This window comes from Zingiber officinale, unplaced genomic scaffold (assembly GCF_018446385.1).
Source record: "Zingiber officinale cultivar Zhangliang unplaced genomic scaffold, Zo_v1.1 ctg242, whole genome shotgun sequence".
NCBI classification, from domain to species: domain Eukaryota; kingdom Viridiplantae; phylum Streptophyta; class Magnoliopsida; order Zingiberales; family Zingiberaceae; genus Zingiber; species Zingiber officinale.
Window position 1 is genome coordinate 227,171 of NW_024589914.1, and position 26,282 is coordinate 253,452.

Sequence of the window (26,282 nt, forward strand, 5' to 3'; positions counted from 1 at the left end):
ATTTCCATTTATACATTTTCCACTGATATATTGATTGATACTGGTAGCTCGCACTCTTTCATATCTCGTACCTTTATACGGGAGATTGGTAGATTACCCACTTTCAGACCCCAGCGATTGACCGTCTCCCTACCGACCGGTGATTCATTGGACGTCACTCAGGAGGTCAGAGGTTGCCCATTAGATTTTGGCAACCTAATACTTACGGTGGATCTTTTAGTATTAGAAATGATTGATTTTGATATTATTCTTGGTATGAACTGTTTATCAGCATATCATGCCACAGTTGATTGCTAGACGAGGGTGGTCACATTTTGGCCTCTGATCCAACCCTCGTGGGATTTCACTGGCATCAGAGACGACGGCATATCGATCATTTCGGTGATTCAGGCTCAAAAGCTGCTGTCGCATGGTTGTCAGGGTTTTCTGTTATCTTTGATTAGTACTGAGGACAGCAGTAGTTCGCAGCTCTCCGACGTTCTTGTAGTCCGGAAGTACCTAGATGTATTTCCAGAGGAGCTGCCAGGTTTACCTCCCAGAAGGCAAGTGGAGTTCGCTATTGAGCTGATTTCGGGGGCCGCACCAGCATCGAAAGCTCCTTATCGTATGGCACCAAAAGAGTTGAACGAGCTGAAGGTTCAACTCCAGGAGCTTTTGGATAGGGGATTTATTCGCCCTAGTGTTTCTCCGTGGGGTTCTCCAGTGTTATTTGTCAAGAAAAAGGACGGCACTATGAGGTTATGTATTGACTACAGACAGCTGAATGCAGTGACCGTCAGAAATAAATATCCATTACCACGGATCGAGGATTTATTTGATCAGCTCAGAGGTACCTCCGTGTATTCTAAGATTGATCTGCGATCCGGATATTATCAGCTGCGAGTCAGAGACTCAGACATTTAGAAGATCGCTTTCCGTACCAGATACGGTCATTATGAGTTTTTGGTAATGTCATTTGGGCTTACAAATGCTCCAGCGGTGTTTATGGACTTGATGAACCACATCTTTCTGGAGTATTTGGATCGGTTTGTTATCATCTTCATCGATGATATTTGGTCTACTCTCGTTCCGAGGAGGAGCACGCACTGCATCTTCGCACAGTTTTGGAGATTCTTCGACGACATCAGCTGTACGCGAAGTTCAGCAAGTGTGCATTCTGGTTATCTTCAGTCGATTTTCTGGGACACGTGGTCTCTAGTAGAGGTATTTCAGTTGATCCTCAGAAGATCGAGGCTGTCACTAGTTGGGAGCAGCCGAAGTCAGTTCAGGAGATCCGCAATTTTCTGGGATTGGCCGGTTATTATCGACGTTTTGTCAAGGGTTTCTCACGTATTGCTATGCCGCTGACACGTCTTACCAGGAAAGACGTGAAGTTCACATGGTCCGAGGATTGCGAGACCAGCTTTCAGGAGCTGAAGCGGATATTAGTGTCGGCTCTAGTTTTGGTTTTACCTTCTGGAGAGGACGGATTTGTACTCTACACCGACGCTTCTCTACAGAGTTTGGGTGCTGTTCTGATGCAGCACAGCAGAGTAGTCTCTTATGCTTCCCGTCAGCTAAAGGAGCATGAGAAGAACTACCCAGTTCATGACCTGGAGTTAGCCGCCATCATATATGCTTTGAAGATTTGGCGTCATCATCTGTACGACATTACATTTGAAATTCTCACTGATCATAAGAGTCTCAAATACATTTTTACCCAGAAGGAGCTTAATCTCTGACAGAGGAGATGGATGAAGTTCCTGAAGGATTACGATTGTACCATTAGCTACCACCCGGGGAAAGCTAATGTGGTTACCGATGCACTCAGTAGGAAGTCCAGAGCGACTTTGGCTTGCCACTGAGTTTCAGTTACAGACTTGGTTCAGGGTTTCTCTGAGTTAGATCTGGAGGAGCAGGGACCGACAGAGCAGGGTATTCTGGTTACCATGGTTGCTCAGTTGTCGATCAGGACGAGGATCCGAGAGGCCTAGGCTGGTGATCAGCATTTGCAGTTCATTAGCAGTCAGATAGCTTCTAGGCAGACCGAGTTTACACGAGACGAGGAGGGTATTATGTACTTCCGAGGCAGATTATGTGTACCTCAGTCTCATCCGGTCTTACAGGAGCTACTTCAAGAGGCTCATCGCTCTCGATTTGCGATCCATCCAGGCGGGACTCGTATGTATCGAGACTTGAGGCGTTCCTATTGGTGGAACAATATGAAGAAAGATATCACGGATTTTGTAGCTAGATGTCTTGTCTGTCAGCAGGTGAAGGCTGAGCATCAGAGACCTGCCGGGTTACTTCAGCGGATTCCTATTCCTGAGTGGAAGTGGGATCACATTACCATGGACTTTGTGGTGGGTTTGCCTAGGACACGATGAGGTCATGACGTGATTTGGGTAATCATTGATCGATTAACCAAATCCGCTCACTTTTTAACGATCCGGAGGACTGATTCCCTGGACCGATTGGCAGATCTGTATTGTCGAGAGATCATCAGACTACATGGTGTTCCGTTGAGTATCATTTCGGATAAAGATCCACGGTTCACGTCTCGTTTCTGGCAGAGTCTGCAGCAGACCTTGGGCACACAGCTCCGTTTCAGTACAGCTTTCTATCCACAGACAGATGGATAGTCAGAGCGGACCATTCAGACTTTAGAGGATCTACTGAGGTCATGTGTTATGGATTTCGGAGGCAGTTGGGAGGACCATCTGTCGTTGGTAGAGTTTTCATTCGGCTATCTAGATGGCACCGTTTGAGGCGTTGTATGGTAGACCTTGTCGGACACCCGTCCTCTGGGATGAGGTTGGAGAGGCCCAGATGTTGGGACCTCATAGAGCTTAGCAGGATGTAGAGTTGGTTCGTACTATCAGACGGAGGATGTCAGAGGCGCAGGACCGCCAGAAGAGTTATGCTGATCGGCGACGTAGACCACTAGAGTTCTCTATTGGCGACCATGTATTTCTGCGAGTTTCACCCACAAAAGGGGTGAAAAGATTTGGCCTCAGAGGTAAGCTGGCCCCACGGTATATTGGCCCTTTCGAGATCTTGGAGAGGATCGGAGCGGTAGCTTACCGGTTAGCACTTCCACCGTCCCTGGCAGGCGTCCACGATGTATTCCACGTATCTATGATGCGGAGATACGTGCTCGACCCGACGCATGTGCTAGCAGATATTCCAGTTCCAGTTCAGCCTGACATTACATATGAGGAGATTCCGGAACGGATTCTTGACCGGAAAGAGCGTCAGTTGCGGAACAAGACTATCCGGCTGGTTAAAGTCGGATGGCAGCATCATTCAGATGAGGAGGCTACTTGGGAATTCGAGGATACGATCCAAGCTTGATACCCCCATCTTTTCCCTTGAGGTATGTTATTTAATTTACCGTTCAGCATTTATACGCTTTACCTGTTGTTAGTGTTTGCTGATGGTAGATAACGAAATTTGGAGACCAAATTTTTATTAGTGGGGGAGAATGTAAAATACCGAAAATAGGCGAATATTAATAAGGGAATTTTCCGGAATTTTTGGAAATTTTTCGGGAATTTTTCGGAGCTCGTACGGACGAGTTGACGGGGATAAAAAGGGGTCCGGAAAAGCTTATTTAGGCTACCCATTTAAGCGAGGAAAAGTTTGCTTTTTCTTTTATTTCTTTTCTTTATTTGTTTTTCTTTTCCTCCAGTTTCTCTTTGTCGCCGTTTCCCTCTTCCCCTGCCGAAGCTCTTGCGCGCCCGAGCCTCACTCGCCACTGTGCCCTAACCGTTGAGGCGGTTTCCCTCTCCTATTTCTTCTTCTCCTCCTCCGATCATCGGTAGCCGGCAAAAGTTCTCTGCCCTAGCTTCTCCACCGCCACACACCCCTTTCTCTCCTTCTCTGCCGAGTCGGTCTGTGCCCTAGCCATCCCCAACGCCGCCATCCAAGCCCTAGCGTCGGCCGAGCCGCCCTCCCGATTCTGTCTCCTCGCCGAGCGACGGCGCCGATCGCCAGTCACACCTCCCCTGTGCCTTAGCTTGTGTTCACCGTCGTGTCCTCTTACGCTGCTGCCTGCCTCGACCCCTTTTCCGCCGCGCCGACCTCCGACCACCGCAGTGTCGCCGGCCTCTCCTGTGCCCGAGCATCGTGCCGACGCTGACGCACAACACCTCTCCGCCGTTCCTAGTAGTGATCCTTGAGGTAGGCGATCTAACTAGTTGTGGAATTAGGGATTTCAGTTGATTGATTTCCTTGTTGTGATTTTCTTCCTGTTCTGGACTAGGAGGAAGATTTCGGATCAGTTTTTATAGTATTTCCAAATCAGAGCTTGGATCTTCTCCTCTGTTCTTGATCATTCCTTTCTTGCGGTGGATTTAGGTCACGGTTGAGGTAAGTTTGGGATGTCGATTTTGCATCTTCTGTTCTTGATCCGAACAATGTAAATCGTTCCCAACTAAGAGTTGTTTTGTTTTTGATCCTGTTCTGGACAGAATCTGTGCGGTGGATTTTAGCAGCAAAGCTTTAAAACTTCAGTAGCAACGATCCTTGCTATTGAGCCACAGCGACTGTGGTTGAGGTATAGTGTAGGAATTGATCTTCGTTGTAGAGGATTCCTAGTCGAGTTAGCAATAATTGTTAACTTGGATTCATGTGTAGGTTTTAATGAAATCGAATAGTAGAATGGTTAGGGTTAATGGAGCTAATCCTAATTGATTTTGAGTTCAATTTAATTAGGGTTCCTGAAGAAAAATAGTTTGGTTTAGCTATTTTAGTTATAATTAAACTTAGCTAAACTGTACGATTTATTACAGGATATTGATTCGAGACGGTGTCTTGACGGGGGATCTGTTTTGGATATAATCCTTTTCTATTGAAGGCGGGTACTTTGACTTATGTCTTTTGATATGCATAATAATGTGTTTAACATATAGCAATAATTGTGTTATCCATTTGTTTCGGTTGGTCACTACATGATATGTTACATGTTTGCTTGTTTACTTATTAGGCACTGCATGTTATTATTTACCTGATCATACATACCTTAGGTAGTGACCCAACCATATGATACATTATGTTCAGGACCTAGGGTTTATTTGATACTCTATCTGTTTGTGTACCTTCCATTTGATTCATTATCTTGTAGTACACATTTTATACTTATGTATAGAGCATGTTATGCTATTCGTGATATTGTCATGTTTAGTGTCATGCATCATCTTGCATGATTGCATGCTGTGCGATTGTCTGCTCCATTATTGTTGAGCACATCGCCAGTTACATGTATCTGTACACACCACCACTCATGGGTTAGTGGTATATCAGATAGGTGTGTGGCAGTTCTGTTGTTTGGCTCCGTTGTTCTGGTGACTCAGCGTGGTAGCCGGCAGACAGTTCCGCTCTGTTTGGCTCCGTTGGTTTAGTGTAGCAGCGTTGTAGCCGGTAGGCAGTTGGACTTTGTTTGGCTCCGTTGGTCCGCTCATGGGTAGTGTGACTCAGCGTGGTTGCCGGTAGAGAGTCCTCCCCGTCATCGTGTACCAGGAGATGAGAGCATTGCGCTCCCCCATTTTTTATTTCGGGGTAGGAGTATGTGAGTAATCCGACAGCATCCCGTCCACTCGGTCACTCATCAGGGGCAGTGATGTCAGGGTTCTACCCACTCGGACTCACCATTGTGTGTGAGATGGCTGACTAGCGTCAAGGGTGACCATGTCATTGGCATCATATGCATGATGCATTTATTGTTTGTGTTTGCTGCATTTACTTGCTGCATTTATATGGATGCATATGATTGACATGCATACAGGATTATGACACCTTCGGTTTGACGACCCTGTTACCTTTATACCTTGGTCTTGGTTAGTGCAGTTTTCTCCTGTTTTTGTTTCAGTTGCATTTATTATTCTCGTATTCAGAAGACTGTACGCATGTTTAGTGTTGTCTGTTATTTACTTTATTATGCATATCAGTTGTTACCCGCTGAGCGTTGGACTCACCCCCGCCTTCGTTGTTATTTTTAGGTTGATGCTGTCAGGAGGCCATTCCAGTCGTTAGTCCCCATTGCACGTAGTGCTAGTCCTCTGCTGATCACGAGTCGTTATTTTAGTTTTCTCTATCAGACTATGTTTTGGTCTTGTAATGTTTTACTTATGGATCTTGTATGGATTCTTATCGTTGATGGATTTTAGTATGATTTGGATATGTTTTACTCCATGCCTGCCTGGACGGCAGAAGAGGTGAGTTTGTCGGATTTGTGTTTTATGAGTGTAGTGGAGTAGGAAAAATCGAATTTGAGCTTTACAAGTGTAGTTGAGTAGGGTTGTTTTCGAGTCATCGTATTACTGTTCTATTTGTTTACTATTAACTGCGTGGTGATTGTTTTATTATTATTATTATTCTAGCCGCATGTGGCTGAGGTATATAGTGATTGTAGAAAGTTTTAGATTGTCCGCCGTACAGGGGAAATGCTGTCGAAATTTCTTCGGACAGGGACTTCTCCGGGGCGTGACAGCTAGTCCCCTGCAGTCCACGAGGACGTCGTGTTGAACTTTTGGTCTTTCTTGTTTTAGACTATGTTTGGACTTGTTTGTGTTGATACAATTGGATCTTGTATGGATTCTTATTGCCTATGAGTTTTATTGGATTTGTTTTACTACACGCCTGCCTAGACGGCAGAAGAGGTAAGTTGATTTTATCGTCGGATTTGAGCTTTATGAGTGTAGTAGAGTAGGACATCGGTTTTGTGCTTTATGGGTGTAGTTGAGTAGGGTTGTTTTTGAGTCATATTATCACTGTTACAGTTTGTTAAATTATTAACTGCGTGGGTGATTGTTTATATTATTGTTATTGTTCCGGCCATGTTGGCCGAGGTATATGTGGCCCAGAGGGCGATGTAGAAAGTTTCAGATTGTCCGTCGTATAAGGGGGATGCTGCCGAAATTTCTTCGGACAGGGACTCCTCCGGGGCGTGACATATTAGGATGATGATGTCTCCTTGAGGAGCTTATAAGGATTGTCATGTAAACCCTACAGGTGGACTTAGTTCCGACATGACAATGAAGTTGAGTGGTACTACTCTTGGAGCTAGATGTTAATTAAGTGAGTTGTCAATAACTCATTTAATTAATGGACATTCGATATTTTAAACACAGGGAGATTAACGCACTCATAATAAGGAGCTCATAATATAATATGGGATTGGTGTGGTAGTTCAATAATAACTCTTTAGTGGTATAAATTATTATTGATGAACTTGAGTTGGGTGTTCGGGTCGAACACAGGAAGCTCAAGCTCATCAGGAGGCCAAAACTAATTCCTCCTCCAGGTCCCTGTTGTAGCCTCTATAAAGTCTCGCATTCACCTATTTTGATTATCCTTCCTACCTAAGCAAAGGGTCAGCTAAGCCTTGCTTGGTGCCCAAGATGTGGGTCGGCCAAGCCTTGCTTGGTGCCCAAGCAAGGGGCCGACCATAACTTAATAGAAAAGGAAGTTTTTTTTAAAAAACAAAATTTTGTTTAAATATTTCCTTTTATGGTTATCTACAATGGTTAAAAAGATAGATTTTAATTTGGTTAAAATCTTTCCTTTTTTGTAACCAACTATAATAGGAATAAAAGAAAGATTTTATTTAGAACAAAATTTTGTTATAATCTTTCCTTTTATAACTATTTACAATGGTTTAAAAAGAGAGATTTTAATTTTATTAAAATATTTCCTTTTTTTGTAAACCATCCACAATAGAAATAAAAGGAAAATTTTATTAAAAACTTTCCATTTTAGCTATTAGCAAAGAATATAAAAAAATGAGGAGGGTGGTGCCCAAAGCGAACCTAAGTTATCTCTTCTCTTCTTGTGTGGTCGACCCCTTCTTCTCCTGTTTTCTTTCCTTAAGGCTGGCGGCACCTATTTCCTTCTTCCTCCCTTTCTTCCCTCTAGGGTCGGTGCTCATCTCACCTTGGTGGTCACGGCTTGAAGGAGAAGAAGAAGAAGAAGAGAAGAAGCACTTGGTGGTCGGTTGCTTGGAGGAGAAGAAGAAAAAGGAGGAGGCGCCTCTTCACTTTGCATTCTTTGTGGCCGAGAGTTTGGAAAGGAAGGAGAAGGCTGGGTGTTTTTATCTTGGTAGATCGTCTCCCATACGACGTCCAAGAGGAGGAGAGGAATACAACAGAAGATCAAGAGGTCTTTAAGATACAAAGAAAGGTATAACTAGTTAATTGTTTCCGCTGTGTACTAGTTTAGTTTTCCTTTATATGGATTCTGAAATACCAACACAAGATGCTAGCGATCTTGTGCTTTGATTGAGGTCTCTGTAGTTTAACCTAAGGTTATTGTAAGGAGTTTGAATATTCAATTTCTTTGAAAGTCTTTTGTGTTGGGTTCGTCGGGCCGCGAAAACCGCTTTTTCGCGTCGCGGAAACCCAGAGTCACCCAAAGCCATGGATCTCGTGCAAAGATTCGTAAACAAAAACTTTTCGAAAAACTTTTTCTTGTACGAGTTTGTAAAAACTTTAGATCTACACTAAAGTTAAGATCATTACCCTTGTAGCGAAGCCCTTCGCGTTCCCGCTCATCCAAGAAGTTGCCGGATCTCTAGACCGTAAAGCGTCGGTCCTCTAGAAGTATCCACACGAACAATTCTTGATGGAGAAAACCTAAACAAAGGTGTGCTAGCACCTTGATAGGTCACGGCAAGGAAGAGGAAGGAGAGCAAGGAGAGAACACAAGGAAGAAGAAGGAGTTACACCACTTGAATGAAAAATGAATTCCCACACAAACACAAAGTGGCCAGCCACTCTCAAAAACCTCCCAAATTAATTGCATTAATTGCAATTAATATGAAGTCATTAAAGAGAATGGCTTTGTAACTTCCATGAGGTGGCACCCATGATGATGTGGAACATCATTATTGGTCCACCTAATGCCAACTCACCAATGAGGTGGCAAAAGGTCAAGTCAAAATTGACCTTTTGGTCTTCCTTCTCAAGCCAAGTTAAACTTGACTCAATCTCTACCATGGTTGATCTAATCTAACCATTTGATTCGAGCCAACTTAATATAATGAATCTAATTCATTAAATTAAATTGATTCAATGAGTCAAAATCTAAATTAGACTCATTGAACACATGAATCAACTTGAGTCGAACTCAAGTTAGCCCAATTAGGATTACTCTTAATCCAATTTGATTCATCAAATGAATCTTATCCTCTTGGTTCATCATATGAACCTAATCTCCATCTAATTGTCCTAAGTGTGTGACCCTATAGGTTCTTGTAACGTTGGCAATGCCCTAAACTCATTTAGGAGCATAAGTAATGAGCGGTATCTAGCAACACATCATTACTACCCAAGTTACAAGAATATCGAGATCCGACATCACCTTGTGACTACTAATTGTGACTCCTCACAATATATGACATTGTCCTTCTATCCTTGACATCTAGATTGATTAATATGAGGCATAGACCGTGTCATCCTCTAATCAATCTAAATCTTGAACTCCAAGTAGACTCACTCGATCAAATAAGCTCAACATCTAATGTTGACTCATTTGGGCATGGTCATGCACTTCGTGGTCTAACTCTATCAAGAATATTGATGTCGCTCCCGTCATATGGGAGGGATAGATCCCATCTACATCACTCACGTCCCTCTGCATAATTTGTTACATACCCAGTAATCGCCTTTATAGTCCACCCTGTTACGGGTGACGTTTGACGAAACCAAAGTACATAACTCCTTATGTAGGGATCCATGGTGACTTCAAGTCAAAGGACTAATAGTCATACTAATAGCCACATGAGAAAGTATATGACACTCATATAACGATCCATGATACTTTTTCATGGCGGGTCATTCAGTATACATTCTCCAATGTATACCCATGTGTCAGCTTGATATCTCTATATCCATGACTTGTGAGATCAAGTCATCGAGCTGACCTACATGCTACTCTTATTGCATTAACATTGTCCCTGAATGTTAATACTCGACTAGGAATGATTTAGAGTAGTGTTCCCTATATCATCTCACTATCGATTCAACTAATCGATTGATATAGGTATGAACCTTCTACTCAATGACGCTATTATACTTAGTCTATTTGGCACTAATACAAACAAGTATAATAACCAAACAAATGCCTTTATTAAAATACAAGAATATGATACAATGAGTCCATACAATCATCAAATGATTGGCTCTAGGGCTCTAACTAACAATCTCCCACTAGCACTAGTGCCAATCAGTATAGGCTCTAAGGCCTAATGACCTAGTGTGACCATCATGCTTCCTCTGTGCCAAAGCCTTGGTCAAGGGATCTGCGATGTTAGCCTCTGTAGGTACTCTGCAAATCTTCACATCTCCTCTGTCAATAATCTCTCGAATGAGATGAAAGCGTCGTAATATGTGCTTAGTCCGCTAGTGTGAGCTAGGTTCCTTCGCCTGTGCTATAGCTCCATTGTTGTCACAATAGAGCTCAACTGGATCAGCGATGCTAGGAACCACCCCAAGTTCATGAACTTGCGGATCCAAACTGCCTCCTTTGCTGCCTCTGATGCAGCAATATACTCGGCTTCTGTTGTAGAATCACCATCGTGTCCCGCTCGAACTCTTCCACCACAAAGACCACCATTTAAGCAAAACACGAACCTCGATCACGATCGGTAATCATCCCGACGGCTCGAAGCCGGCATCATCACTGTAACCCTTTACAGTTAGCTCAGCATTGCCTCCATATATCAAGAAATATTCTTTAGTCCTTCATAAGTACTTAAGAATATTCTTGACCGCTATCTAGTGACTTTCACCTGGATCTGACTGGTATCTGCTCGTCATGCTCAAAGCATACGAGACATCAGGTCGAGTACATAGCATGTCGTACATGATCGATCCTATGACTGAGGCATAAGGGATCTGATCCATGCGATCTCTCTCCTCTCTAGAAGAGGGGCCTTGAGTCTTCGAAAGACTCACGCCATGTGACATCGGCAGAAATCCCTTCTTGGAATTCTGCATGGCAAACCGAAGGAGTACCTTGTCAATGTATGTACTCTGACTTAGGCCAAGCAATCTCTTAGATCTATCTCTATAGATCTGTATCCCTAGAATGCGGGATGCCTCACCTAAGTCCTTCATTGAGAAGCAACTCCCTAGCCAGGTCTTGACAGACTGAATCATAGGGTTGTCCTTCCCAATGAGTAGTATGTCATCCACATACAATATGAGGAAGACAACTATGTCCCCTACAACCTTCTTGTAGACACAAGGCTCATCTTAGTTCTTGATGAAACCAAACTGTTTGATCGCATCATCGAATCGAAGATTCCAGCTCCGAGAAGCTTGCTTTAGTCCATAAATGGACCTATGCAGCTTGCATACTCTACTAGTATGCTGTGGATCTACAAAACCCTCAGGTTGTGTCATGTACACATCCTTGAGTAGGTTTCCATTCAGAAACGCGGTTTTGACATCCATTTGCCATATCTCATAGTCATGGTAGGCTGCAATAGCAAGCATGATCCGAATGGACTTAAACATCGCTACCGGAGAAAATGTTTCATCATAGTCAATACCATGAATCTGCTTGAAACCTTTAGCTACCAAGCGACCCTTATAGATAAGTCCATCCATGTCAGTCTTTCTCTTAAAGACCCACTTACACCCAATGGGTTTTACCCCTTCAGGTGGATCAACCAAAGTCCATACTTGGTTGGTGTACATGGATTCCATCTTGGATCTCATGGCTTCTAGCCATTTCTCGGAATCTGGTCTTATCACAGCTTCCTGATAGGTGGTAGGCTCATCCTCTATGAGCACAATGTCACCATGGTCAGACAAGAGAAAAGAGTATCTCTCAGGCTGATGACGTACCCTATCAGACCTGCGAAGAGGTATGTCTACTTTAACCGGTTGTTGTTCCTCAACTCCTTGTGGAACAACATCATCCACAACACTTTGTGGTTCCAGTTCAATTTCCATCGAGGCATTAGTGCTATTGTTCGCATCTTGAACTTCTTCAAGATCGAACGCGCTCCCACTAGTCTTTCTAGAAACAAAGTCCCTTTCTAGAAAGACCCAGTCTTTGCCACAACTACCTTGTGCTGACTGGGAATGTAGAAGTAATATCCCTTAGTTTCCTTGGGATATCCGATGAAATAGCACTTGTCGGATTTGGGTCCTAATTTGTCTGAGACTTGACGTCGTACGTAAGCCTCACAACCCCAAATCCTCATGAAAGACACCTGGGCATCTCTCCCAGTCCATATCCTATATGGTGTCTTTATCACGGCCTTTGATGGAACTCGGTTGAGTATGAAAGCTGCCGTGTCTAGAGCATATCCCCATAGATATGTTGGAAGATCTGTGTGACTCATCATAGATCGTACCATATCTAATAGGGTACGATTCCTCCTTTCGGATACACCATTCCACTGTGGTGTTCCAGGAGGAGTGAGTTGGGATAGAATCCCACACTCAGCTAGGTAGTCACGAAACTCATGGCTAAGGTATTCTCCACCTCGATCAGATCGAAGTATCTTAATACTCTTGCCAAGCTGGTTCTGTACTTCATTCTTGAATTCTTTGAACTTTTCAAAGGATTCAGACTTATGTGTCATCAAGTACACATAACCATATCTACTGAAGTCATCAGTAAATGTGATGAAGTATCTATAACCGCCTCTAGCAGCAACATTGAAAGGGCCACATACATCACTATATATGAGTCCTAACAAATCAGTTGCTCTCTCGCTATGCCCACTAAAGGGGGTCTTGGTCATCTTGCCTCGTAGGCATGACTCGCATATCTCATATGATTCTAAACCAAATGAATCCAGCAAACCATCCTTATGGAGCTGGGATAAGCGCTTGTCATTTATATGACCTAAGCGACAGTGCCAGAGGTAGGTTTGGTTCATGTCATTTGACTTGAACCTCTTGGTACTAATGTTATAGATAGGGCTCTCAAGGTCTAGAATATAGAGTCCATTTATTAGTGGTGCACTACAATAGAACATATCTTTTAAATAAACAGAACAACATTTGTCTTTTATTATAAAAGAGTATCCTTTCTTGTCTAAACAAGAAACTGAAACTATGTTCTTAGTAAGAGCAGGCACATAACAACAATCATCTAAATCTAATACAAGCCCAGAGGGCAGAGATAGCTGATAAGTTCCTACAGCAACAGCAGCAACCCGTGCTCCATTGCCTACTCGTAGATCCACCTCGCCCTTTGCCAATGCTCTGCTATTTCTCAACGCCTGCACATCAGTACAAATGTGAGAAGCACATCCAGTATCTAATACCCATGATGTAGAAAAAGATAGATTGACTTCTATAACATATATACCTGAAGTGGAAGTCTCACTTCGCTTCTTCTTAAGATCCTCCAAGTATACCTTGCAGTTCCTCTTCCAGTGCCCAGTCTGACCGCAGTGGAAGCAGGTAGCATCCTTGGCAACCCTTCCTTTAGGCTTCAGTGCCTTGCCTTTGCCCTTGGTTTGGGACTTTCCCTTACCTTTGGGCTTGCCCTTGCCCTTGTGCTTCTGGACCATCAGAATGGGCTTAACCTTCTTAAGGTTAATCTCAGCAGTTCGTAACATACTAAGTAGCTCGGGCAGTGGCTTGTCAATCTCGTTCATGTTATAGTTCAGAACGAATTGACTATAGCTATCCGGCAAGGACTGCAAGATCAAGTCAGTGGCCAGCTCTTGGCCAAGTGGGAACCCCAGTCTTTGTAGGTTCTCTATGTACCCAATCATCTTGAGTACATAAGGACCTACAGGAGCCCCGTCTGACATCTTGCACTGAAATAGTGCCTTAGAGATCTCAAATCTCTCATGCCTCGCTTGTCCCTGATATAGTTGGCGAAGATGCTCAACCATATCGTAAGCGCCCATTAACTCATGTTGCTTCAGCTCCGAGTTCATGGTCGCGAGCATTAGACAGAGACATCTAATGCGTCGTCTTGATGCTTCTTGTAAGCATCTTTGTCCGCTCGCGGGGTATTGGCGGGAGGAGCCTCGCCTGAACGTACAGTTTACGTTCTCGGGTGAGAACTATTCTCAAGTTCTGTACTAGTCCCGGAAATTAGCTCTGCTGAGCTTGTCCTTCTCAAGGACAGATCGCAGGGAGAAGGAATTCGTGTTCGACGTCATGGTTATCTACAACAGAAAAATTTGCAGAAATAAATATCATATTCTTTAAAAATCATTTAATTAGGCCTTTAACTAAATGATGCTCCCACTGAATACTATAATTCATGTGGGACAAGATCCACATCATACTAACCCTTGAGTTAGCTTTGGCTAATACGCCCAAGGCTTAGTATGATCGGTAGGTAACGATTACCAATTACATCTCTATGCAACTCTTGTTTATAGAATCAATATCCGCATTTATATTAAAACTCGAGTTAGCTTTGGCTAATACGCCCGAGAGTTAATATAGATGTGATTTTGACCTATCTTTTCCAACCGTTGGAATAATGCCTATAGTTGACTCGATCCAACCGAGTAACTAGGAATACTCAATCTAATTGAGTTTGTATTCACCCATGCGTTGATAGGCGGGACCAAGATTGTCCCTCCGTACCCTACCAAGATAATATGTATTGCTCTGCTTTGGCAGATTCAACAATACATGTGATCGAGGTAGTGATAGGTATCACGGCACGGTTAGGCATTTAGAGTTGGTTCGATCGAGATCTAATCTAATCGAAAAAGGATGAATCTTGTGCACGACTTAGATCTAATCTAATCGCAAGGGTGCATCAAGTGCACGACTTAGATCTAATCTAATCGTAAGGCACTAATTAATTAACTACTTATTAAATATGCATCACATACACAAGCAATTAATTAATCTATTTGTGATTTAGTCATGGCCCTACTACGATCTTCTCAAGCCAATGAGAAGATCGATTGGTCAACCTAGGGTCAACAGCTTCTCCAAGCTTCTCCCTTTGACCACCTTGTGTTGCTCGTGCTCGCCTCGGAACTCCGTCTCGTGTGGACCCTCCACCGCTCCAATTTGTACATTACAATTTGAAACTCGAGTTACATTCGAGTCTAAATCTAATTTACAACCAGAATAAGAGAAAGGCACGACGCGCAGGCCGTGGGAAAAAAAAAATACAGCACACACAATCATATGACGGCACGCAGGCCGTATTATGAATTACAACACAAATCCAATCTTATTGGGTATTTTGGGCCATGACTATCACAAATTAATATATAATTCAAAATTATATATTTTTCATAATTTTTTTGTAATTTTAAAAATAATTCTTACCATTTGGCGGTCCCGTTTAGCAGTTTCGGGCGCAATCGCGGAACGGATCCCCTTGCGGGGCCCAAGGGCAGCGCCCCTACCCGCGATCTAACCATCGCGAGGGTTCCTTTGCAATCCAACAGCGCCTAAACCCGCTGTCCCAAAACTATTTGGGTCGAGACATTGCCGTTTCGGAAAAATCTTCCCGGCGGGTTCGTTTTTAGCGATTTCGGGTGCAATCGCGGAGCAAATTCCCTTGCGGGGTTAGGGGCAATGCCCCTACCCACGATCTAACCATCGTGAGTTGCTCCTTTGCGATCTAATGGCACCCGACCCCGCTGTCCCAAACGGATTTGGGGCAAAACGAAGTCGTTTAAAAGAAAACTTTCCGGTAGTCGAAGCCTACAAGTGCCGAGACACTTGTGCTTCGCTTCTACGGAAAAATTACTCATAAAAACTCTAAAAACTCAATTTTTACAGAAAATCACAGAAGGTATATTTTTCATAAAAATACAAACGAACTCGTACAAGTCTTTGCACGTGACTCTGATACCACTGTTGGGTTCTTCGCGTCGCGGAAACCCCGAGTCACCCAAAGCCATGGATCTCGTGCAAAGATTCATAAACAAAAACTTTTCGAAAAACTTTTTCTTGTACGAGTTTGTAAAAACTTTAGATCTACACTAAAGTTAAGATCATTACCCTTGTAGCGAAGCCCTTCGCGTTCCCGCTCGTCCAAGAAGTTACCGGATCTCTAGACCGTCAAGCGTCGGTCCTCTAGAAGTATCCACACGAACAATTCTTGATGGAGAGAACCTAAACAAAGGTGTGCTAGCACCTTGATAGGTCACGGCAAGGAAGAGGAAGGAGAGCAAGGAGAGAACACAAGGAAGAAGAAGGAGTTACACCACTTGAATGAAAAATGAATTCCCACACAAACACAAAGTGGCCGGCCACTCTCAAAAACCTCCCAAATTAATTGCATTAATTGCAATTAATATGAAGCCATTAAAGAGAATGACTTTGTAACTTCCATGAGGTGACACCCATGATGATGTGGAACATCATTATTGGTCCACCTAATGCCAACTCACCAATGAGGTGGCAAAAGGTCAAGTCAAAATTGACCTTTGGTCTTCCTTCTCAAGTCAAGTCAAACTTGACTCAATCTTTACCATGGTTGATCTAATCTAACCATTTGATTCGAGCCAACTTAATATAATGAATCTAATTCATTAAATTAAATTGATTCAATGAGTCAAAATCTAAATTACACTCATTGAACACATGAATCAACTTGAGTCGAACTCAAGTTAGCCCAATTAGGATTACTCTTAATCCAATTTGATTCATCAAATGAATCTTATCCTCTTGGTTCATCATATGAACCTAATCTCCATCTAATTGTCCTAAGTGTGTGACCCTATAGGTTCTTGTAACGTTGGCAATGCCCTAAACTCATTTAGGAGCATAAGTAATGAGCGGTATCTAGCAACACATCATTACTACCCAAGTTACAAAAATATCGAAATCCGACATCACCTTGTGACTACTAATTGTGACTCCTCACAATATATGACATTGTCCTTCTATCCTTGACATCTAGATTGATCAATATGAGGCATAGACCGTGTCATCCTCTAATCAATCTAAATCTTGAACTCCAAGTAGACTCACTCGATCAAATGAGCTCAACATCTAATGTTGACTCATTTGGGCATGGCCATGCACTTCGTGGTCTAACTCTATCAAGAATATTGATGTCGCTCCCGTCATATGGGAGGGATAGATCCCATCTACATCACTCACATCCCTCTGCATAATTTGTTATATACCCAGTAATCGCCTTTATAGTCCATCCTGTTATGGGTGACGTTTGACGAAACCAAAGTACATAACTCCTTATGTAGGGATCCATGGTGACTTCAAGTCAAAGGACTAATAGTCATACTAATAGCCACATGAGAAAGTATATGACACTCATATAACGATCCATGATACTTTCTCATGGCGGGTCATTCAGTATACATTCTCTAATGTATACCCATGTGTCAGCTTGATATCTCTATATCCATGACTTGTGAGATCAAGTCATCGAGCTAACCTACATGCTAGTCTTATTGCATTAACATTGTCCCTGAATGTTAATACTCGACTAGGAATGATTTAGAGTAGTGTTCCCTATATCATCTCACTATCGATTCAACTAATCGATTGATATAGGTATGAACCTTCTACTCAAGGACGCTATTATACTTAGTCTATTTGGCACTAATACAAACAAGTATAATAACCAAACAAATGCCTTTATTAAAATACAAGAATATGATACAATGAGTCCATACAATCATCAAATGATTGGCTCTAGGGCTCTAACTAACATTTTGTCTAGGTAGTGGTGGATGATCCCATACCCAAGAAGGCCAAGTGCCTCGCCAACGACCTAGAAGTCAATCCTTGAAATATATATTTAATCAACTTCTGTAATATGGTTTAACTTCTAATGAACACATGGGTTGAACTTCGATTAATAATGTTAAGTTTCGTTTGCAATCCAAGTTTAACTTCTGAAAAGTACATGGGTTGCTAGGAAAAGTTTTGTGCTTGTACAATTTTTTTTGTACAGGGAAACAGAACGGAATTCCGAGTAGCACCAACAAGCTCCTCAAAGTGGGAATATAAAACCCAAGGTGAAGATAATGATGAGGAACCAGTGGTTGAGCTTAGATGGAGCAACAGAGCTCGAGTAGAAAAATCTTATGGATCAGATTTTATCACTTTCATGTTGGAAAGTGAACCCCGAAGTTACTCAGAAACTATAGACTCTTCTGATGAACCTCACTGGCGAGAGGCAATTGCATCTGAGATAGACTCTATCTTGCAAAATCACACTTGCAAACTTGTTGATCTTCCTCCTGGAAGTAAACCATTAGGTTGCAAGTGGATCTTCAAGAAGAAAATGAAGTCAGATGACACAATTGATAAGTATAAGGCAAGATTGGTAATCAAAGGATACCGACAATGAGAATGCTTTAATTACTTTGATACATATTCTCCGGTATCAAGAATAACTTTCATTAGAGTATTGTTGGCTATTGCCACTCTATGGAATTTTGAAATACATCAGATGGATGTAAATGCTGCCTTTCTAGATAGATGTAAAGACTGTCTTTCTAAACGGAGATTTAGAAGAGGAAATCTACATGGAGCAACCTGAGGGATTTTCTGTGCTAGGACAGGAAAACAAGGTTTGTACATTGGTGAAATCATTATATAGCTTGAATGGATGTTGATTCAAGATTAATGAATATGATAAATGTGTCTACATGAAAACCACAGAGAATGACTATGTCATCTTGGTGGTAAAAGGCGAATACACTCGCCCCAACGCCCCCCCCCCCCCCCCCGCCAACCCGTCCTAGGGCCAACATGGAGGAGGTAAATCACGGGCGGCTATTAGCCTTTGGAATAACGACTAACACATAAGGGAGGCATTTTACCTCGGCTTTACCAAGATTCGAACTCCAGACCTCATCGTGGTAACACCTCATGTGCAAGCCACTAGATCGTCCCTATGGGACGAATGACTATGTCATCTTAGCCTATATGTAGATGACATACTTATCATTGGGAGTAATGATAAGATAATCAAATTCACTAAAAATATGTTGAACTCAAGATTTGACATGAAAGACATGAGCATAGCTGATGTGATTCTAGAAATTAAAATTCTTATAACAATAGAAAGACTTGTTCTTAGTCAGTCCCATTACATGACAAGATTTTTGAGAAATTTAGCAAGGGTGATACTGCATTGGCACGAACGCCGATAGATACGAGTCAACATCCATCAAAAATCGAGGTGAAAGTATCTCTCAGCTATTAGAGCACTCTCGAATGATTGGAAGTATGATATACTTGATGAGTTGTACACGACCAGACTTGTCCTACGCAGTAAGTAAATTGAGTAGATACACGAGTAATCCCAGTGTTGAGCATTAGAAAGGGATAACAAGAGTATTGAGGTACTTGAGATATACTCGTGAATATGAACTGCATTATACGAGATATCATGCTGTCATCGAAGGATACAGCGATGTGAGTTGGATATCTGATATAAAAGACTCTAAGTCTATGAGTGGATATGTATTCACTCTTGGAGGTGCAGCCATATCCTAGAAATCTTCTAAGCAAACGGTAATAACCATATCCATGATGGAATATGAGTTTGTAGCTCTTGATTGATGTGGTGAAGAGGTTGAATGACTACGACAATTGTTATAAGATATTCCATGATGGTCGAAACATGTGCCAATAATTTGCATATACGATAGTCAATCAGCGATCGGTCGGACATATATGTATAATGGTAAGTCTAGGCATATACGTCGTAGACATAATATCATTAGACAACTGTTGACTATGTGAAGTTATCACTGTTGACTATGTGAAGTTAAAGGATAACCTAGCGGATCCACTAATCAAGGGGTTAAACAGAGAGTTAGTTGCAAGCTCATCACGAGGAATAAGGTTGATGTCGTTGACAGCGATCAGTGCAGAGGACACCCAACCTATGCTGCCTAGAGATCCCAAGAACTAGGTTCAAAGGGACAACTAATTTGCACTGACTAGACACACTGTGGGGGGTAGCCCAATAAAACAGTGACTAGATCAGGGTAAGCCGATGGACTTTTAATAATATAGAAGAGTAGATGACTACTCTCGAAGGATCACCTATGTGACAAAGAAGTGGGGCCGCATCGAAGAGAATTGGAGGCACAATTCTTAGAGTTTCTCACAGAACCAAGCGTGTTCATGGTCAAAAATGAACACACTCATGAGAATTAAGCTGCATCAGGATGAGTCTTGGGTGAGATATGTCAATGCTTACACAAACGACAGAATAGTTTAAGGATATCATGTCTACTATCAGCTAGTAAGCAAATAGATCTTCACAAGAAAAGATACAAAAGGTAAACCCTACCTATCCTATACTGGACTCAACTGCTGAATGTTATCACATACTCTATCTCCATTCATGTGGAGAATTGTTGGATATAAGTGATGTGAATGGAGAATAGGTGGAAGAGGAAAGAGACTCCATTGTGAATGTGAATTTAATCCCACATTGAGAGTTTTTGGCATATTTATTGGTTTATATTGATTCACATGCATGGAGAGAGACTTTCTCTCATGTGTGGGTTCGCAGGGGGGTGCAAATCCAAGGCCCAGATTGCATTGAACTATGTTGACTCATGTGCGAACACAACTTGCGCGCGATGAATGCCGGATCGGTTGGAACAAAATTTGTCCAAGTGGAACAACCAACATTTTACAATGTAAGCCACAGAGATAAAAGAATGGGTAGCTTCAAAATCTATTAATGCATGAGTTGGTATGTTGGTAACAAAAAATCATACCTGTGATGATAGCCGCATCCAGATCCACCTACTCCTATGTCATAGCAAATACCCTTCCTTTAGTTGGCTCCTTGAACTGTGGACAGTCTCTAACAAAATGCCCTGTCTTCTTGCACATATAGCAAACATCTGTACCCGTCAGACACTGCCCAGTATGAATCTTCTCGCACTTGAGGCATCGAACTTTGTTCTCAACTTTGGAGATAGTACCTTCAGCTGGTTGTGATTTCTGAAATCGCTGACAAGGATGTGTCTATTTCGGCGATTGCTTGCCCTGAAATTGACAAAGAACAGACTTCTTCTTGCCCGGCTCTTGTTGATCCCTTCCATGGTAACTCAATCTCTTGTTCTGTGCTTCCTTGATTATGTCATTCTTGTCCCTTTCGGACATCAATGCCTGGTCTACTAGCTCTCTGAATGTGGTGACCCAACTTAATCTGACGTCATGATGAATGGCAGCTCTCAATCCCTCCGTAAAGTGCTTCAACTCCTCGATTGGTTGGTCGACAAACATTGGTACAATGTAGCGCCCCCACTCAAACTTCTTGACATACTCAGCCACCGTCATATCTCCTTGGCGAAGCTCCAAGAACTCCCTCGCCAGTCGGGTTCTGCTATCGGCTATGAAATATTTCCCAAAGAATAGTTCCTTGAAATCAGCCCAAGTCAATGTAACCAAATCCACTGTCAATCGTGCACCCTCCTACTATACTCGTGCATCGTCCCGTAGCATGAATATCGCGCACTTGACCTTGTCCGCATCTGCAAGCTACATGAAGTCATATATCATTTCCAAGGATCGCACCCATCTTTCTGCAACGATCGGATCTGTGGTACCTTTAAACTCTGTCGGTCCGAGCTCCCGAAACTGTTTGTAGACCAGGTGCGCATTGGGTGTAGGACGTTTAGATGCACTCTCCTTTTCCCTAGCCTATAATAATTGTTGAATCTGCTCCCCATGAATACGGTTCTGCTCCTATAGAAGTGCAGTAAGTCCCGCTAGGAACTGATTGTTCTAGCCACCAAACTCACTGTTGTTCTTTCGACCAGCCATAACCTGTACGTTTCCAATATATTTTCATTGTTGTCATAAATACATATCAATATATCAATCATAACATGGCTAAGTTATCACAATAATGAAGAACTACAAAAACATAGATCTTATAAACTTGTTGGTTGAAGTAGTCGAGTTCCTGATGGGATGTCTTACGCATGTTGTCCCATAGGAGTGCGCTTAGATACCAACTAAAACATCCCTAGATTATTCCTCAAGTTTTTTTTTAAAAGGACTGCCCTCTCAACAATTACTAAGTAGATAACCATAGTACTATCCCATTACAAAAGAAAAGAACCATCATAACCAATAAAAATGACAACATATCAAACAACAATTTAATGAATAAGGTCAATAATTCCTCAAACAACTCTCTTACAAGTAATAATAAGAAAAACCCCTCGTAATGAAACCAGTATGCCCCGCACTCCTAAATGTCCAGACAGTACATGCGTCCATTCTCCCTCCTCGTCTACTCCGTCCGTAGGCCTTCTGTCATATCCTGAAAGTCATCCTCACTTGTAACGTCGGCATCATGAGTCTACGAACCCAGCAAGCACAATCCAATATGAATAAAAGAGGCATCCATAAAGTAGCAGAAATAATAACTAGAAATAAACATCAAAACATAACTCAAATACAGTATAGCGAAGAAAAGTTTACGATGCTCAAGTGATCATACATAGCTAATAAGATGAATATGTCATATATCCGTAACCACTAATAGAGCCAGTCAACAGTCCCATGACCCTAGAGGTAGCCTCTAGAGAATATGCAATCATATAGCCGAAGCTAACAATAATTTACAGTATCAGTTATAAATTACAGTATCAGTCGTGCTTGGAAGGACCCTCCCGGAGCTCATCTCGGGGTGCCCAACCCGTACTGTCACCACATATATTTATACCCATCCAATTAGCTACATAAGAAATTTAATCTATCCACATTATAACTTTGTCATTAGTTCATTCCGATCAGTCAGTAAACATACCATTTCACATTCAAATTAAACATAACTCAAGAATAAGAATTGAACAGAAATGTAACTCATATGTAATGAAGTAACAAAATAAAATAATAACAACTAAAAGCTTACAATACGTAACTAAGTACTAAAGGAGAAATATTCAGCACCTATAGCAGTTATCAAAACTAGAAGAATCCACTTCGAATTCCCATCTCCAAGTGTAAACCATAGAATTCATGCCTCTTTCTATGTGTAACTACCAAAACATGTCCACCCAAAAAGAATCCCAAAACCATTGATTCGAGTTCCAAGCAAAACTTACTAACCAAAATCGACCAAATCCCAAGTCACTAACACCCCAAGTTCAACAAAGCTAACCAATTAAGCAAAAATAATCTGATCGAGAACTTGATCAATCCCAAAGTCACCAATTCAAACACCAATCCAATCTTACAAAGACGCAAAACAAACTTGAATTGAATCCAAACCAAATCCACATCTATTCAGAAAACTAAACCACAAAATCACCGTTCTCAAAAGAAACTCAAGAACACCACAATCACTGATTGTCGGAAGGAAACTTAGGACACCAAACAAATTACAAATCCACCGCTTAACCCAAAAACAGAACATCCTCGATTAAATCCATACAGAAGCAGAACGATATCGAGTTAAATCTATACAACTCCACGATAAATAAAAAATCTAATTATCTGTCCTAAAATCCAAGAATGGTAGGAAGAACAAGAGCATCTTTAATCAAAAGCCTCAAATCCTTGCAAAAATTCGATCGAGCCACCATTTGTCAAGAACATCTCGGAGCCGGAAGCTCAAATCACAACTTATTCCACCAATTAGCATCTCAGTCAAGCATTTAAACAAGTAAGTGCCACACAGAAAACTCGAAACATTAACAACACATGAGAAAATGAATCCAAACTCATCAACAGCCAATCGAACACCACAAGAACCACGAGAAGAACACTTCAAAGAAAATCGAGCTATATCCAAAAACAGAATGCACTGGCAAAATCCAGAAACAATGCGAACCAAGCAAGAACCATAACGAAACCTCAAGCCGAATCGAATCTCTACAAGATAGAAGAAACCAATCGCAAACCACTCCACCAATCTCATCATATAGATGAACATATCACACCTTCTAAGTTCTTACCCCCTTACCTCACAGATCTCATACAATCATAAGGATATGAACTTGCCTTTCCCTCCCTTGTATCACCGTCGGCAGTCCTCGCCCAGTGTTATTGCACCGTCGATGAAGTAGCTAAAGGTCCCTGCGTCCGATTGTAATGTGCGTCGTCGTGGGTAGAGCTTTGCCGGAGCTCACGCCACGGGGAAGAGCTCCATCGCAATCAGCGGAGGCGATCAGTGGGTAGGTGGTGGAGATTTAGGGTTGTGTGGAGAAGGAACCACCAAACTTAAGTAAGGGTGCTTTATACCTAGCTTAATTAGCTTCAACTTTGGTTAATTAGAGTTAATCAACTCCTAGTTTAATTGGGTATCATATACTTCCCTCAAGTTTAATTATTCTATCCCCTTAAAATGTGCCTCTCTAATTCATTTTAAATACTGAAAACAAATCCCTACAATTCTTAGAAAATTTAGTAAATAAATTTCTTTCTCAACGCTCGTAAGACCTTAATTTATTACTATTGTTTTTAATTAAATTCCTCAAATAATCACTTGGGAGACCTTACAATTCACCCACTCTCATAGATACATGGAACACATTGTGAACTCCTGATAGATTGAGTGGTAGGGCAATTCGGTACGCTTTGATTCTAATCCACTCCAAAACCTCAAAAGGTCCAATATACCTTGGACTGAGCTTCCCCTTCATTGGTGATACCTTGAGAAACACATAGTCCCCTTCAGCAAATTCCAAAACCTTTCGTCGCTGATTGGCATAACTCTTTTGGCGATTTTGTGCTGCTGGCATTTTGTCTCAAATCTTAGCCACTAGATCCATTGTGTGAGTCACTAGGTCTGGGCCCAATATTGCCCTCTCCCCGACCTCATCCCAATGCAACGGCGTTCTGCACTTCCTTCCATGCAATGCTTCATATGGAGTCATACCTATAGTGGCCTGATAACTATTATTATAGGTAAACTGTACCCGGTGTCCCTCATACATGCACGCAACAGATCCTCCAAAATATGAATCACTCGTTCATATTGGTCGTCCGTCTGTGGATGAAATGCGGTACTAAAGGTGAGCCTTGTACCTAATCCACGATGTAGGCTTCCCCAAAATCTGAAGGTAAATTTTGAATCTTTGTCTGACACAATCTGAGCTGGAATTCCATGTAACCGTACAACCTCTGGTATGTACAGTTCTGCATACTGTGTTATCGTGAAGGTGATTTTCACTGGTAGAAAGTGTGCCGACTTTGTCAATCGATCCATAATAACCCACACTGCGTTTGATCCCCTAGGTGAGGTTGGTAGTCCCACCATAAAATCCATGGAAACCTCTTCCCACTTCCAGACGGGAATCAGGAGTGGCTCCAGTAGTCCTGCTGGCCTCTGATGTTCGGTCTTTACTTGCTGACATGTAAGGCATTCATGCACTACTTTGACTATCTTCATGCATGGCCACCAATATAGTAACTGTATATTCTTGTACATCTTCGTACTTCTAGGGTGAGCGGAGTACGGAGTGGTATGTGCTTCAATCATAAGGTCCTCCTGAAGCGACCCCATTTTTGGTACCTAAATGCGACCCTTGTATCGCACAACTCCATCCACCGTTGTATAGATGGCATGTCCCTTTTCCTCATCCCTATGTTTCCATTCTGTTAACTATTGATCCATGACCTGTCCTTCCCAGATTTGATCTAATAAGTTTGACTTTATGGTCAAAGCTGACAACCTAATCTGCTCATTTGGTGCCACTAACTCCAAACTCAGTCGTCGAAATTCGGATATCAACTGCTGCTGAGTGGTTATCTGCAACAATATTGCAGACTTACGACTCAAGGCATCTGCTATTACATTGGCCTTACCCGGATGATAATTAATATTACAGTCATAATCCTTCACTAATTTCAGCCACCGCCTCTGTCTCATATTCAGTTCCTTCTGTGTAAAAAAAATTTGAAACTCATATGGTCTATGAAAATCTCGCAACGCTCCCCATAAAGGTTATAATGCCTCCAGATCTTTAGAGAAAAAATGACTACCGCTAGTTCCAGGTCATGTGTGAATAATTTTGCTCATGCACCTTCAACTGACGCGAAGCATAGGCAATAACCTTCCCATTTTGCATCAACACAACCCCTAATCGAGTTTTGGAGGCGTCAGTGTACACTACAAACCGTCCAGACCCATCTGGAATAGCTAGCACGGGTGACATCATCAATCTTTCTTTTAACTCCTCAAAACTTTTCTTGCACTGGTCTGTCCATTCATACCTTATCCCCTTTCTTGGTCAACGAAGTCAAGGATAGTGCAATCTGTGAAAAATTCTGGATGAATCTCTGGTAGTAGCCTGCCAGCCCCAAGAAGCTTCGGATCTCAATAACATTCTTCGGTGTACTCCAATTCTGGATTGCCTCTACTTTGGCTTGATCCACCTCTATCCT